We start from the raw sequence: 13,883 nt of genomic DNA, 5'->3' as shown, positions 1-13,883 counted from the left end.
TTTTTCAAGAATTTACAGTGTATTTTTATTTTATTCTTTATTAATCTGGGAAATTCTTTTTTCTTTTTTAAAATTTATTTATTTTTAATGGAAGGACACTTGCTTTATAGTATTGCATTGGTTTCTACCAAACATTAACATGAATTAGTCATAGGTTTACCTATGTCCCCTTCCACTCGAACATCCCTCCCACCTCCCTCCCTATCCTGCCCCTCTAGGTTGTTACCAAGCGCTGGTTTGAGTTCCCTGAGTCATACAGCAAATTCGCATTGCAGCCAGCGTCTTTACCTAGAACCGCCCAGCTGCGTCTTTGCCCTCAGGCCTCCAAGACTTCCCTGAAATGCACACATGCAGTGCCAGCATCTTCTGTCGTAACCTCTGCACTGTTCCTCTCAGTGCTTCACTCTCCATCTCTTATTCTGGGTATTGATACATATGAGTTTCATCCCTACCACCTGGCCACTAGTTTCCTGCACCCAGGCCTGGGCAACCGTAGACTCCCTAGCATAGGATTCAAATTTGACTGTGCTTTTACTAGCTTCCTTGGGCATTTTCTGTAATGCCTCTAGACTCAGTTTTCTGGTCAGAAAGATGGGGACAACACTGCCTTATGCCAAAGGGCTTAGGTGTATGGTAGAAGATACTCATTCAAACGGTAATCACTAGTAAGGATTTTCTGAGCACTTAGAAGTATCTTATTGTTCCAATTTTGTGAGCATTTATTCTGTTCCTGGCCTTCTGCTAAGCACCTTGAAAGTATTATCTCATTTCACTCTCACACTAATCCCGGAACATGGGATTGCTACCACCCCCCATGGAGAGATGAGAAAGATAAAGCTCAGAGAGGTTTTAATGTTTGTCTCCCAAACTGGTGAACGGTGGAGCCAGAATGGTCAGGGAGACATGACTGGTCGAGACACACATGAATTGATTGTCACAGCGTTGGGCAGGAGGGTGTTTGGAGACCTCTTTCACCCCTGTGACCCTACCTCACTAAGGGAGAGACAGACTGGGGGTGCCACAGAGCAAGGGGGCAGCCTGGAGGCAGGACCCCCACTCTGAGCTTTAGCTGCCTGGCGTGATCATCTCAGCCCTGCTGTGTGTGTGTGGTAGGATTGTCCTAGCTCTGGTCGGGTTGTCAAGGAAAGCGACTAGAATCACCTCCAAGCTGGACCACTTAATCACCAATTTGAGACTCTCCAGAATTCCCTCTTCCCCTCTGCTCCTCACAAGCAGTCCCCACACAGAGCCACTCTGTGGACGGATGAGTGATGGACTCACAGCAGGAGTGGACACAGACCTTGGCCTTGCCAGCCTCCCAGGAGAGGAGGCTTTCGTTACAGCCTGTTGCAACCATACATGTCCTTCCAATCCCGCCACCAGCCATGTGGCTTGGAGTGAGCCCCTCCCCTCCTCAGCTTTGCATGCAGCAAGTGGGAGCTTCTGTTCATTAAGCACCTGCTATGGACCAGGTGCTGAGAAATCCTGTGATGAGGAAGTTGGTCTGATTTTTATTTTATGATGGGAAACTGAATCTCTCAGGGGTGAAGTGATGTATTGACATAGCCTTCTCACTGGGCTTCCCAGGTGGCACTAGTGGTAAAGAACACGCCTGCCAATGCAGGGGACAGAAGAGATGTGGGTTCGATTCCTGGATCAGGAAGATCCCCTGGAGGAGGGCATGGCAACCCACTCCAGTATTCTTGCCTGGAGAAGTCCATGGACAGAGGACCCTGGCGAGTCCATAGGGTTGCAAAGAGTCGGACACGACTGAAACAACTTAGCATGCAAGCCTCCTCACCGGTGACACAGGGCACAGATCACTGATCTGCACAACATTTATAAGGGATTCTGGCCTGTGAGATTGAAGGGGCCCCAGAGGAAATGGAGTGGCCGGGCTGGGGACAAGCAGCAGCCTGGAGAGGTTCTGGCCCTGTCGCCGTATCCTTCCCCAGATGGGGTGAGTGAACAGACTCCCTGAGACAGACCCAGGGCTGGGCAAGGACTTCAAGGAGGGCAATGGACACTGGGATGGGGGTGAGCAGTCCTTGGGGTTGGAGGCCCTCCCAACTCTTCCACTTTACCGGATGCTGGGGGTCTACCCCAATGACAAAGGCCTTAGGAAGGACAGTCCAGCATGACTCTGATTTGATGGAATGTCTAACTGGAACAAAGCCTCTGCCCAACTCAAGGGGGTTCTGGCATCAGGAGCTCCAGGGTCTTGCTGAGAGGGCAGAAGGGCCTGGAAATCAGATTAGGCTTATTGCCTCCAAGCCCTGGAGATGGCTCACTTGGCTACCAGCACAGTAAACTTCCAAGAACAACCACTCTTCACCACAGCCCAGCCTCACCCACTTTTCACCCCAGCCCAGCCGCACATCCCTCACCACCACCACCACCCCACCATGACCAGCACCAGCCTCAGGGCTTCTGTGGCCACTGCCCATCTAGCTGCAGTTCACTTTGTTGCATGTAGGGGAACATGCAGATGTTGAGTTGAGCCCTGACTGTAAGACTCGTCTGTTTGACACATAGCTCAGGAGCCACTGTCTCCACTTGTTGCTATGCACATGCCAAGGGGTCATGCTCAGCCAGAATAGATGTGGGTGAACCTCTGCGGGAGGCTGGTGCTTCCTGCTCGAAGGCTCAGGGCTCTTTCTGCAGCAAGCTCACCCAGCATCCAGACAACTGCACGGCTGTGGAACAGTCAGAACCTTCCTGATACTTCGTTCATTCATTCACATTCACTGAATGGGCGAGGCCCCCTGCTGGGTACTGCAGTTGACCGTCACTTCCTCCTGCCAGGACCGGTAAGGGCCCCGTCTAGGGGACAAGAGAAGCAAGTGGCAGAGAAAATCTGGAGCTACAGGTGTCAGTGTGGGGGCAGCACCTCTCAGACTGGGGTCAGAAAGTCCCTACAGGAATGGCCATCAGCAGTGTCTAAGAGGGCTCACTATGCAGGCTTCCTTAACCCCATTTGTCAGTTCTACTTAACAAACACTCACCTAGCACATGCTGCATGGTTGAGAGCTTTGTGAATGTACACATAGTGGGTCTTCACAGTGTTATTGTCCTTTCTTGGTGAAAGAAACTGAAGCACAAAGAAGGCTGGTGCCCCAGGTTACTGAGTGAAATTCGAATCCAAATCTATGCTGCCCTGCTCATACCACCTCCACGATCATGTCATTTCCACATGAATCACCCGTGCTACTGTTTATCTGATTTTTTCCCCCTTTAAATGGCTTTGCTCTAACTAACTCAATGTATTTAAAATTTACCCAGATGTGGCTCAGATGGTAAAAAATATGCCTGCAATGCAGGAGACACCAGTTCGATCCCTGGGTTGGGAAGATCCCCTGGAGTAGGAAATGGCAACCTACTCCAGTATTCTTGCTTGGAAAATCCTATGGACAGAGGAGCCTGGTGGGCTACAGTCCATAGGGTTGCAAAGAGTCGGATACGACTAAGCGACACTTTCACAGATCCTAAACAAAAACAACCAATCAGCATCACTTAGGAAAAATCAAAAGCAGTTAACTATAATGATAAATCCAATTTCAACACCCCTCTGTCCCTGCATGCCCCAGCGCTGCTACCTGCCTGGTGCTGTACAGCTAAAGCTGGACTCGTCTGCTGAAAGAAGAGTGGCCAGTCTGCGAGCACAGTGCACCCATACCAGCAGCAAGGTGAGGTGTGGGACTTAACAAAATCAGGAAGATGAAGAAAAAACTGAAAAGGGAGGAACTTCCCCAGTATGTGATACAGTGTAATCAGCACACAGTCTGTGTAAGTTCCCTACTAGAGATTAGCCAGCTCTCCACTCTCTCACATACAGCCCTGATTTCCTCTAATTTAATAAACTGTGGAAAATTCTGAAAGAGATGGGAATACCAGACCACCTGACCTGCCTCTTGAAAAACCTGTATGCACGTCAGGAAACAACAGTTAGAACTGGACATGGAACAACAGACTGGTTCCAAATAGGAAAAGGAGTACGTCAAGGCTGTATATTGTCACCCTGCTTGTTTAACTTCTATGCAGAGTACACCATGAGAAATGCTGGGCTGGAGGAAGTACAAGCTGGAATCAAGATTGCCGGGAGAAATACCAATAACCTCAGATATGCAGATGACACCACCCTTATGGCAGAAAGTGAAGAGGAACTAAAGAGCCTCGATGAAAGTGAAAGAGGAGAGTGAAAAAGCTGGCTTATAGCTCAACATTCAGAAAACTAAGATCATGGCATCCGGTCCCATCACTTCATGGGAAATAGATGGGGAAAGAGTGGAAACAGTGGCTGACTTTATTTTTCTGGGCTCCAAAATCACTGCAGATGGTGATTGCAGCCATGAAATTAAAAGACACTTATTCCTTGGAAGGAAAGTTATGACCAACTTAGACAGCATATTGAAAGCAGAGACATTACTTTGTCAAAAGGTCTGTCTAGTCAAGGCTATGGTTTTTCCAGTGGTCATGTATGGATGTGAGAGTTGGACTATAAAGAAAGCTAAGCACCAAAGAATTGATGCTTTTGAACTGTGGTGTTGGAGAAGACTCTTGAGAGTCCCTTGGACAGCAAGGAGATCCAGCCAGTCCATCCTAAAGGAAATCAGTCCTGGGTGTTCATTTATAGGACTGATGTTGAAGCTGAAACTCCAATACTTTGGTCACCTGATGTGAAGAGCTGACTCATTTGAAAAGACCTTGATGCTGGGAAAGGTTGAGGGCGAGAGGAGAAGGGGACGACAGGATGAGATGGTTGGATGGAATCACTGACTCAATGGACATGAGTTTGGATGAACTCTGGGAGTTGGTGATGGACAGGGAGGCCTGGTGTGCTATCGTTCATGGGGTTGCAAAGAGTCAGACACGACTGAGCGACTGAACTGAACTGAACTGAGGGGGCGTGAGAAGAGAACACCGAGAACTAGAGCAGGATTCTGCGGTGCATCAAAACCACGTTGACCAGGGTCTGGCCAACAGAAAGTTCTGGTCTCATGGGCCACAACTGGCTCCTACCAGGAGCTCAAGTCCAGGTGCAGCAGGCAGAGGGTAGGACCTGGTGACTGTCACCAGGAGGGTGGGGAGGCGTCCTGTGGGCCATACATTTGCTGTGAGAGTAGGGCTGGACGACGGGGATTGAGACATAGCCACAGAACAAACTTTAAATAGGTGGGTGGGGACTGAGCAGACTGGCCCAGTTGCACCAGGCCAAATGTCTGAGAATGGAGTCAAAGACCATGTGCTACTTCATCCTGGCTCCCAGATCCCAGAGGATGAGAGAAAGAGGAACTGGACACACATCTTCCCCCACCTCACTCCTGGTTTTCCCTGGGTCTGCATGCAACACTGGCCAGCTCTGCAGCCTCAGAGAGGCTTAGAACAGCTTTCCCTCTCTGCGTGGAGTCTTCCTTGGATTCACTCTTAATCATAGTGAGTGGGCGGTTGCAGGATACCAGGACATTGGTGATCAGAATCACCTCTCTTGTTCTCCACCCTAGGTGAGGAAGCACAATGTAGATCCTGCCCACACTGTGGCCAGCTGCCTGCCAAAGAGGCTTCCTTGGGTGTCAGTATGCATGTGGGGACTAGGGGCACACGATAGTCCCTTGGCAGGTGTGCCTTGGAGTACTGGAATCCCAACTTGGGCTCTGCAAAGGTCCCCAAAGGGGTATCCTCTCCTTGTGTAGTGTCTCTCCTGAGGCAGAAGTCAGGTTTGGCCCATGCACAAGTAACTTACTGAATTGGTTTCTATTCCTGAATAACAAATTATTGCAAATGCAGTTGCTTAACACAATGTACACATGTTATCTCAGGGTGTCTGTGGGTCAGGAGTCCAGGCAGGGCTTAGCTGGGTCTTCTGCTGGGTCTTCTCACAGAGTAGCAATCACAGATGTGGTCTCATCTGGAGGCCCAGCTTAGGATGGATCCACTGTGAAGCTCACTCAGGCTGTGAGCAGAATCTGTTCCCTTGCTCTTAGTTCCTTGAGGCCACTGTGGGGTCCTGGTCCCAGGTCCCCTGCGTGCCCCCTCACAATGTGGCAGCTGACTTCAAGGCCTGCAGAAGAACTGATCAGTCCCCAGGGAGGTCTAAAAGGGGTCATCTACTTAAGTCAAGTCTAGAATAATCTTCCTTTTGATCATTTCAACACCAACCAGTTAGGGACCTTAATCACATTAGCAAAATCCCTTTTGCCATATGGCGTTAGTTGTTCAGTTGTGTCCAACTCTTTACGACCCAGGGACTGTAACTTGCCAGGCTCCTCTGTCTATGGGAATTCTCCAGGCAAGAATACTGGAGTGGGTAGCCATTCCTTTCTCCAGGGGATCTTCCCAACCTAGGGATTGAACCCAGGTCTCCTGCATTGCAGGCAGATTCTTTACCATCTGAGCCACCAGGGAAGCCCTTTTTGCCATATAAGGTAACACAATCAGGGCAGTGACAGTCTATCACACATTCAAGGGTAAGGCTTACATAGGGTGTGTACACATATCAAGGGGCAGTCTTAGAATTTAGTCTGCCATATGACCCTTACTCAAAACTTTGAGAGAAAGTTTGCTCTAATCTGTAACAGAAATATAACATGGCTAAAATTAAGTTAGATTTTTAACACGAGTATGAAGATAGGCTATGTTTTCCTTTGGGATCTCAAATTGTAGCTTATCATTTGGGAAAGGGGCATATATGATGTCATAAAATTTAATGACAACAGTCTCTTCAACCCCATTTGGTTCTATGAAAACAGAAGGAAACAAGCATTTGGCAGGACTGCTGGACATGGTTGGGGGGACATGGGCTGCGCATTGCACAACAGCAGGTGCCACTTCCAGTTCGGTCGATGACACTCCTAGCGGTTCTGTAGCCTGTAAATGGGGCCACAACAGAGGTCCTCAGACCCGCTATCTTTGGGCTATCTTTGGGCACTGGGAGCATCTACAGTTGTAACTCCTTGACTGAGGACAAGCTGCTGTGGGCAACATCAAATGCAAAGCCATTTGGAACAAGCTTGTTTCTGGAACAAGCCCTTCAGCCTCAAAATGGGTGACTTCCCAGACATCACAGAAAGGCCCAAACCCCTGCTCCGAGCTCAGCATGTGGGTGGGCTTTCCAGCCCTGCTACACCCAGATACCTACTCAGCTGTTCCGTCCGCAGCCTTCTCTATTGTCTCCTCAGGTTCCCAGAGCAGCCTGTCTTTCCCAAAGCCACCACCTTTGGTTACCCTCTGTCCTCTCTATCCATACGCCCTCCTAGACAGCTGGGGTGGGCCTGGGTTGGGGCCAGTACAGGGCTTGCCCATGGAAGGGGCCCAGTACACGGGCTACCCTGCCGGATGAATGGGGATGCCCTGCCTGCTGTGAGTGCTCTGGTAAGAGTGGGGCCTGCCTCTTGGGCCCTCCTGGTTGGCGGGCAGTGTACACTGATGGCTGTTCCAGTGGATGCTCCCCACTCAGCCTGGGCACAGGGAAAAGGAGAGGCAGCCTGGGGGGAGGCAAGAGACAATGAGTCCAGATTCAGGCCCAGTGAGCACACCGTCTGTGGACACCTGACTGGAAGTGACCTTTGGCAGATGGAGCTACTGGTATAAACCTCAGTAGAAATCAGGCCTTGGAGAGAAAACAGAGGTTAAGTCAGAAGGTGGAGGACTCCCCTCCCCAACCAAAGAGGTCACTGTGGTGCTATGGACAGAATGCTGGTTCAAATGCCAGCTCACCGCTTGGACAAATGAAGTTGCTCTGCTACCTGTACTGATTCACCTGTAAATCAAGGGTAAAAATGCTCTCTTCCCAGAGTGAGATTAAAGGAAATAATGTAAGGGGGAGGGTGACAAAGCCCCCACAGAAGACATGCTCTTCAGATGGTTCTGAGGGCTACTTCATGTCGGGGAGTACACAGTGGAACCCATGACTGAATGGAGAGACACCCCAAGCACGGAGCGCAGAGGGCTGTTATGTCTCCGAAGTCCAGCTGTGGCTGGCACTAAAGTATCCAAACATTTAAAAACATACTGACACATGTTGCCAGCCACCAACCGGAACACTAACACCCTCCAGAAGCATGAGCTTACTGTGTCTGCGTCTGGAAGCTCTGCACCCATCAAGGGGTTTTAGATCATGTCACCTGCTCTAGGAAGCCATCCACCTCCCCCTCACCTTGTTGTCACTTGTAAGCACATTTGTCCATCTCTCTCCATAAACTGCATTCCCTGAGGATATCTCCTCACTCTTGCTCAGCATCCAGCAAGCCACGTACATAAAAGGGAGATAAAGTTCTGGGTTGCTTTTCCTTTTGAAGAGGAAAGATGGATCCGAGTGAGCCTGGTTAGGATTCAATCTGACCAGCAGAGGGCGCAAAAGCCATTGAAGATGCAGAAGAAGAGGGTGAGGCCTCCGCTTGTGCAAGATTTCCTGGAAACACTTTTAGCAAGTAACACATTTATAATAGCTTTTTTTCTGTCATATTCTTTCCTTTTGCCTATTCCTTGCAGGATTTGTCACTTGGCAGCTGCAAAAGCCTGCAAAAGCTCAGGGCTTGGGAAACTCCCAGAAAGTCAAGGCCGCGGCCCCCTGTCCAATCCACATTTTAGCAGCTGGAGGGGATTTAGTTGGAATTGAGAGGAGATGGGAAAGGATGGTCCTGGAGGGAGCACTCACACCCTTGCTGGCCTTTGACCTTCCAAGGCTGCCAGCCAGGTCACTGAGCAGCTGGGGTTCTCCAGAGGAATCAGCCTTTAGAGTCTGTTAGGGCTGCCACTGAAGGGAGTGAGTGTACTGTCACAAGGAGTATGCAAGAAGCTGGAAAGTAAGGGTGAATAATTCCTACTCTAAAGACTATTGTGGGATTAAATGAGGTGATGGTTGTAAAGCATCCAACCCTGTGCCCAGGTGTATCAGTATCAGGAAGACTTTAAATTGTTGAGAATTCAGACATGGGAGTAGGAAATGAACTTAATGATTTGTGTTTCTAAGGCCAAAATGCTGCAAAAATAATGAATGCTTTCATGGAAAAAAAATTTAGAATGTTTATTAAATAAGGTAACCCTTCAGATACAGAGGTGCACCTCTTTGGGCAATCAGAAGAATTTGCATCTAGACGAGCAGACTAGGAATTGGCAGCTACGGTCCATTGCCTGTTTTTGCATGGCCTGTGAACTGAGAATGTTTTTCACATTTTTAAATAGTTGAAACAAATAAAGATAGGACAAATATTTGTGACATAATATTTTATGAAAATTAGATGAAGTTCAAGTTTTGATGTGCATATGGAACGAGACTGGCACAGAGCCACATTCATTCCTTTACACGTTCCCTATGGTGGCATTCATGCCCAAGGGCAGAATGGAGGCACTACACCAGATCCATACAGCCCACAAAGCTTAAAATATTTACTTATCTGGCCTTTTACAGCAAGTTTTTCAACCCTTGATCTAGACTGTTAAAATTGGTAAGAAAGAATTCATCTAGTTCATCCCTTCTTGTTTTTTTCATTTGGGGAAACAGGGAATGAGCTTGCATCGTGGGTTCCTTGTGTGCCCTGCATGGCATTTGGACATTTGCAAGCAGGGCCTCTGTGCCCATGTTTGGCACTGATGAACGTGTACAAAAGAGTGCAGGAAGCACAGGTGTATGTGGACTGGCACCAACTCCTAGACCCTTTATCTCGATCAGACCAGCAGGAGGACTGGACTGGAGCCCGGGAACCAGAGGCTGGGTCTGGCCTGGTGTCTAAGGAACAAGGTGATTGTGGCTTCTCTCTTTCCTCTTTACTTCCCGCTCCCCACCCACTCCCCACCCCCCAAATACTGCAGAGGAGAAGGGACTTCTGTGTTAGGGAGGACAGATATAGGTGTGAATTCCCTCTTGCAAGGGGCAATATGTTCTGGCCTCCCATCTGTTGGAAGACACCCTGGAGGAGATGTACCCGCCTTGCCTGGCTGGGTCACAGATTCAGTCTTTTGCCTCATTCATCTTTGCCACCTCGAATGACCAGCTAGCTGGGAGGAGACCCTGCCCCAGGTCCACAGCCCACATAAGCCTCCCAGGGCTCTGCAGTGGGGTACCTGGAGGTCCCCTGATGAGTACAAGGCCCCTCCCTTTATTACCAGGGAGACAGACTGGGATGTGGACCCTTTCTGACCAAAGGAAACAGGGAAAGAGAGAGAAGAGAAGCAGGGAAGGAGCAAGAGCGCAAGAAAAGAGGAAGAAGAAGCATGCAGAGGAAGCAGGCTAAAGAAGAAAAAGGGTAAACAGATGAAGGGAGGGAAAAGAGAACGAACAGAAAAGAAGGAAGGGAGAAAAACAAGGAAGAAAAACAAAGCTTGAGCCATTTTCATGAATCTTGCCTGCGGGTCTGTTTGGAGGGACCGGCCTCTGTCGTGGGACCTCTCCTTTTCTGACCTGTCACCGAGGCCGGTCCCGTGGCTTCAGGAGGACAGTGGCCCAAGCGAGCGGGCACCTCGTTCGTTCTCTCAAAGGCCAGAACGGCTGGGAACCTGGACTGGGGTCCCTGACTGGCGCCCGGGAGGGAGTCGGACCCAGCCTCCTGCTCCTTGGCACCGTGTCCCTGGAGCACAGCGCCCTTGTTTCAGAGCACATTCTCGAAGGACCTGCGCATACCTGCGGGAGAAGCCGGCGGGAGACTCCCCAGGCTGCCTACACAAGGCATGGATATCTGAGCGCAGGAGCTGCTGAGCGAGTCTTGGGGCCCGAGAGAGCGGAGGCACTCGCAGCCACTACTTCCCGGCCCTGCGTGTGGCCTTCAGTGCAGATACTGTTCAGGACTCCACTCGGAACCAAGGTAGTTGTTCAAACCCTCCCGGCTAGGCTAAAATGCCTAGGGGCGAGTGCAGAACAGCCCGGGGTCTGCGCTGTGCCCAGCAGGAACGCTTTGGGTTTCTGGGGGCATCAAGAACGGGATTCTGACTGGGTCAAGGCAATTATTGCCTACCTACGGATCTGGTCTTTAAAACACATTTCTAAAGAAAATCACACGTTAAAAAAAAATAGCTACAAAACAAAAATAATTATTTCCAGAGGAACAAATATGTAAATTACTTGAAGAGGGAGAATTTGAAGGGGGGAGGGAAGGATGTGTCTCAAGGCGCTGTCCCCAAAGGCTCTTTGAGCCCTGAGCTCACAGGTGTTTGAAATGATTCAAAACGAAAAGTCCACACATGATTTGAAATGTTCATAAAGGAAGGCATCAGTAGAGATCCGCTTCTCCAAAGAGAAAGTGATCATGAGGTCATCAGGAGGTGTGACTTAGGAGCGTGGAGACGGAGTAATTTTATAACATCGAGATTTTCTGTTCTGAAGGCAAGGCAGATGTCGCCAGTCTTGAATCCAGACACTATGAGCAAGAATGGGGCACGGGGTCTCAGGACGAGCGATGCGTTCCCGGCGGTGCCGGTATGCTCCTCCTGGCATGGTCCACGGAGACAGAGCCGGTGCGGCCACCTGAGAACCTCAGCCACCAGCGTTAGCCTGCCGTGGGCCGGGGACAATCACAAGTGACCGCTTTCAAAAGAAGCCCGTAGAGGATGACTTTCGTTCTGGGCGCGGACGCGACCGCGGGCGCCCTTGAGGAGACCCGGCACAAGGGCGAGGGACGCCGGGTTGCCAAGGGTGGCAGACCGGGAAGTCCTTCGCGGCTCCGTTCCTGGATGACTTGGGCTTGGGGGGAGGTGTGGCGCCCCCACCCCTAGCAGCTGCCTACCGGAGGTTGCGCCCAGGGGTGAGCAGATAGGTCCAGAGGAAACCACTCTTGGTGGTTCCCATCCCCGACTCTGTTCTGCGGAGTAGGACACAAACCCTCGACAGCTGGGAGAGGAGACAACGAAAAAGGGCCAGGGTTCGGTGGATGCTGGAGGGGGAACTGGGCCCAGAACACTCCAGGTAATGCAGAAGCACCCAGACCTGGTCAGAGACCTTGCCCGGGCCTGCGGACTGCTTCCTCATCTGTACAATGGTTCGGGCCCCCTTCGCCCCATCGGCTCCAGAAACCCACCCGGGAGGCGCCAGGGGAGGAGGAGCCCTTAACTGGAGAAGGGGAAGGTCTGGGACCTGCGTTCCTGGGCTGAGGGGGTTCGGTTAGGGAGGGAGGTAATCCTCTCTCGCGCCGTTGCCCTTACGGCGCGGCTGTGGGGTCTGAGGAGCACAGCAGCAGTGGGGAGGGGGCCCCACCCGGCGTCCGGGCGGCGCCGAGACCCCCCTGCTGCCCGGAGCCCCTCATCGCCCGGCCCGCGGTGAGGGCGGCTGGCTGCGGGCGCTGAGGTCACCTTTTCCACTGCGCCCGCCGAGAGCGGACGGTTTCCGGGATTTTCGAGGCGGCAGCGGCGGCGGGAGGCCCGGGCTGGAGGAGCTGGGCCCGGTGGTTGCACCCCTGAGGCGGGGGCTAGAAGGCTGGGACCGCGCGAGAGGCCCTGAGGCCCCTTCGCCCAAGGGGGTTTTCCCTTCTCTGGGCCTCTGTTCCCCACCGGGAGGAGGGACCCTTCTCTCTGGGAAGGAAGGAGGAAGGACCCCACTCTCTGGGAATCATTTGCCGGCCAATAATGCTACAATTCCCAAGCAAAAGAGGCCCTGCTGCTCTTTGTGAGTATTTTTTCGCCTAAAAGGGGGTTTATCTGTAGATCTTCTTTGGGATCACAGCTGAGCACAGGCATGCCCAGAGAGGGGAGATCAGAGGCCTACCCACCCAGGGAAGGGCCTTGAGGGGTGACAGGGAGCCCTTTGGACCAGCTAGGGTCTCCAATGCTCCCCCAAAGAGTGTTGGGCCTTATTCCTGGCGCCTGCCATGGCTCAGACCTCAGCCTCCAGAAGCTAAGCCCAAGTAGCTGAGGGGAAGTATTCCCCTTCAGCATCTGCGAAATAGGGTGGGGGCTGGACTTGCACTAGTCTTCTGACTCCCAAAAATCTAGAGGTGAAGCCTCAATCCTGAAAATAACCTCCTACCCCTAAACCTGACCCAGGACTGGAGGCAAAATGTATTTGGTGAGTTGATCAATGTGATTCCCAAGTCCTCCGATCTGGGTCCTGAGCTCCGCTGGTTTGGAGGACCTAAGACCCTCAGGGAGGCAACTGCCTAAAGCAGAGATGGTTCAAAGCCAGATGGCTTCAGTTAAGGGCACAAATAGAAGGTAAAGGGATGGAGCGGGGGTGGCTGGGTTTAACCCTCACAGTAGGCTACCCATAGGCTATGCCCTTGGGAAGGTATGGAAAGAAGGAGCCAGAGGTGGCTGATGGGCCCTACTAGGTGGAAGGAGGTGAGAGGAAAGTGGGCCCCATGCCATATGCACCAGGACCAAATAGAAAACAAACCCTGCTCACTGTGGTCCCTGAGCCAGCACTTTCCTCTTGGTGGGCCTTAGTTTCACCATCTGAGAAAGTAGGTGGTTGGACTGGGTGACACCCAAGCACCTATCTAGGGAGGGGTTCTCTCTGCCTGTGAGCTAGAAGAGGCTCCCAGCTAGACTACCTAGAGCTCTGGGAGACACTGGCTTTTCTCTGTTTGCCTGGTGGCTGCTGGGCCAACTGAGGTGGCACAGACCCACTCCCTGTTTCTCTATCTCTCACCAGGAGAGAGGCCTGCCTTGTGTGGGATATCCTCACTCTTAATGGGTCCCACACTATCCCCTTCTGAGCAGCCTTGTGACTCATAAGATCACCCACATAGGGAGCAGCTGGAGGTCTTTTCAGTCCTGAGGAGGGCTGGGAGGTTCAGAAAGGTGCAGCCCTGGCTGAAGTCACTCAACAACTAGGGGGACGGGCAGCTGGGCTCTTAGAGCCTCTGGTAAGACATTCTCTTTGTCCCTGTGGACAAAGAGTCTTGGGCATCTCCTCATTCACAGGTGCCAGGGCCTCACCGCCAGCAGCTAGAGCTTGAGAA

Source organism: Bos indicus, chromosome 8, assembly GCF_029378745.1.
Source record: "Bos indicus isolate NIAB-ARS_2022 breed Sahiwal x Tharparkar chromosome 8, NIAB-ARS_B.indTharparkar_mat_pri_1.0, whole genome shotgun sequence".
Classification (NCBI taxonomy): Eukaryota; Metazoa; Chordata; class Mammalia; order Artiodactyla; family Bovidae; genus Bos; species Bos indicus.
The sequence above is the reverse complement of the archived record's forward strand: the minus strand, read 5'-3'. Positions refer to the sequence as shown.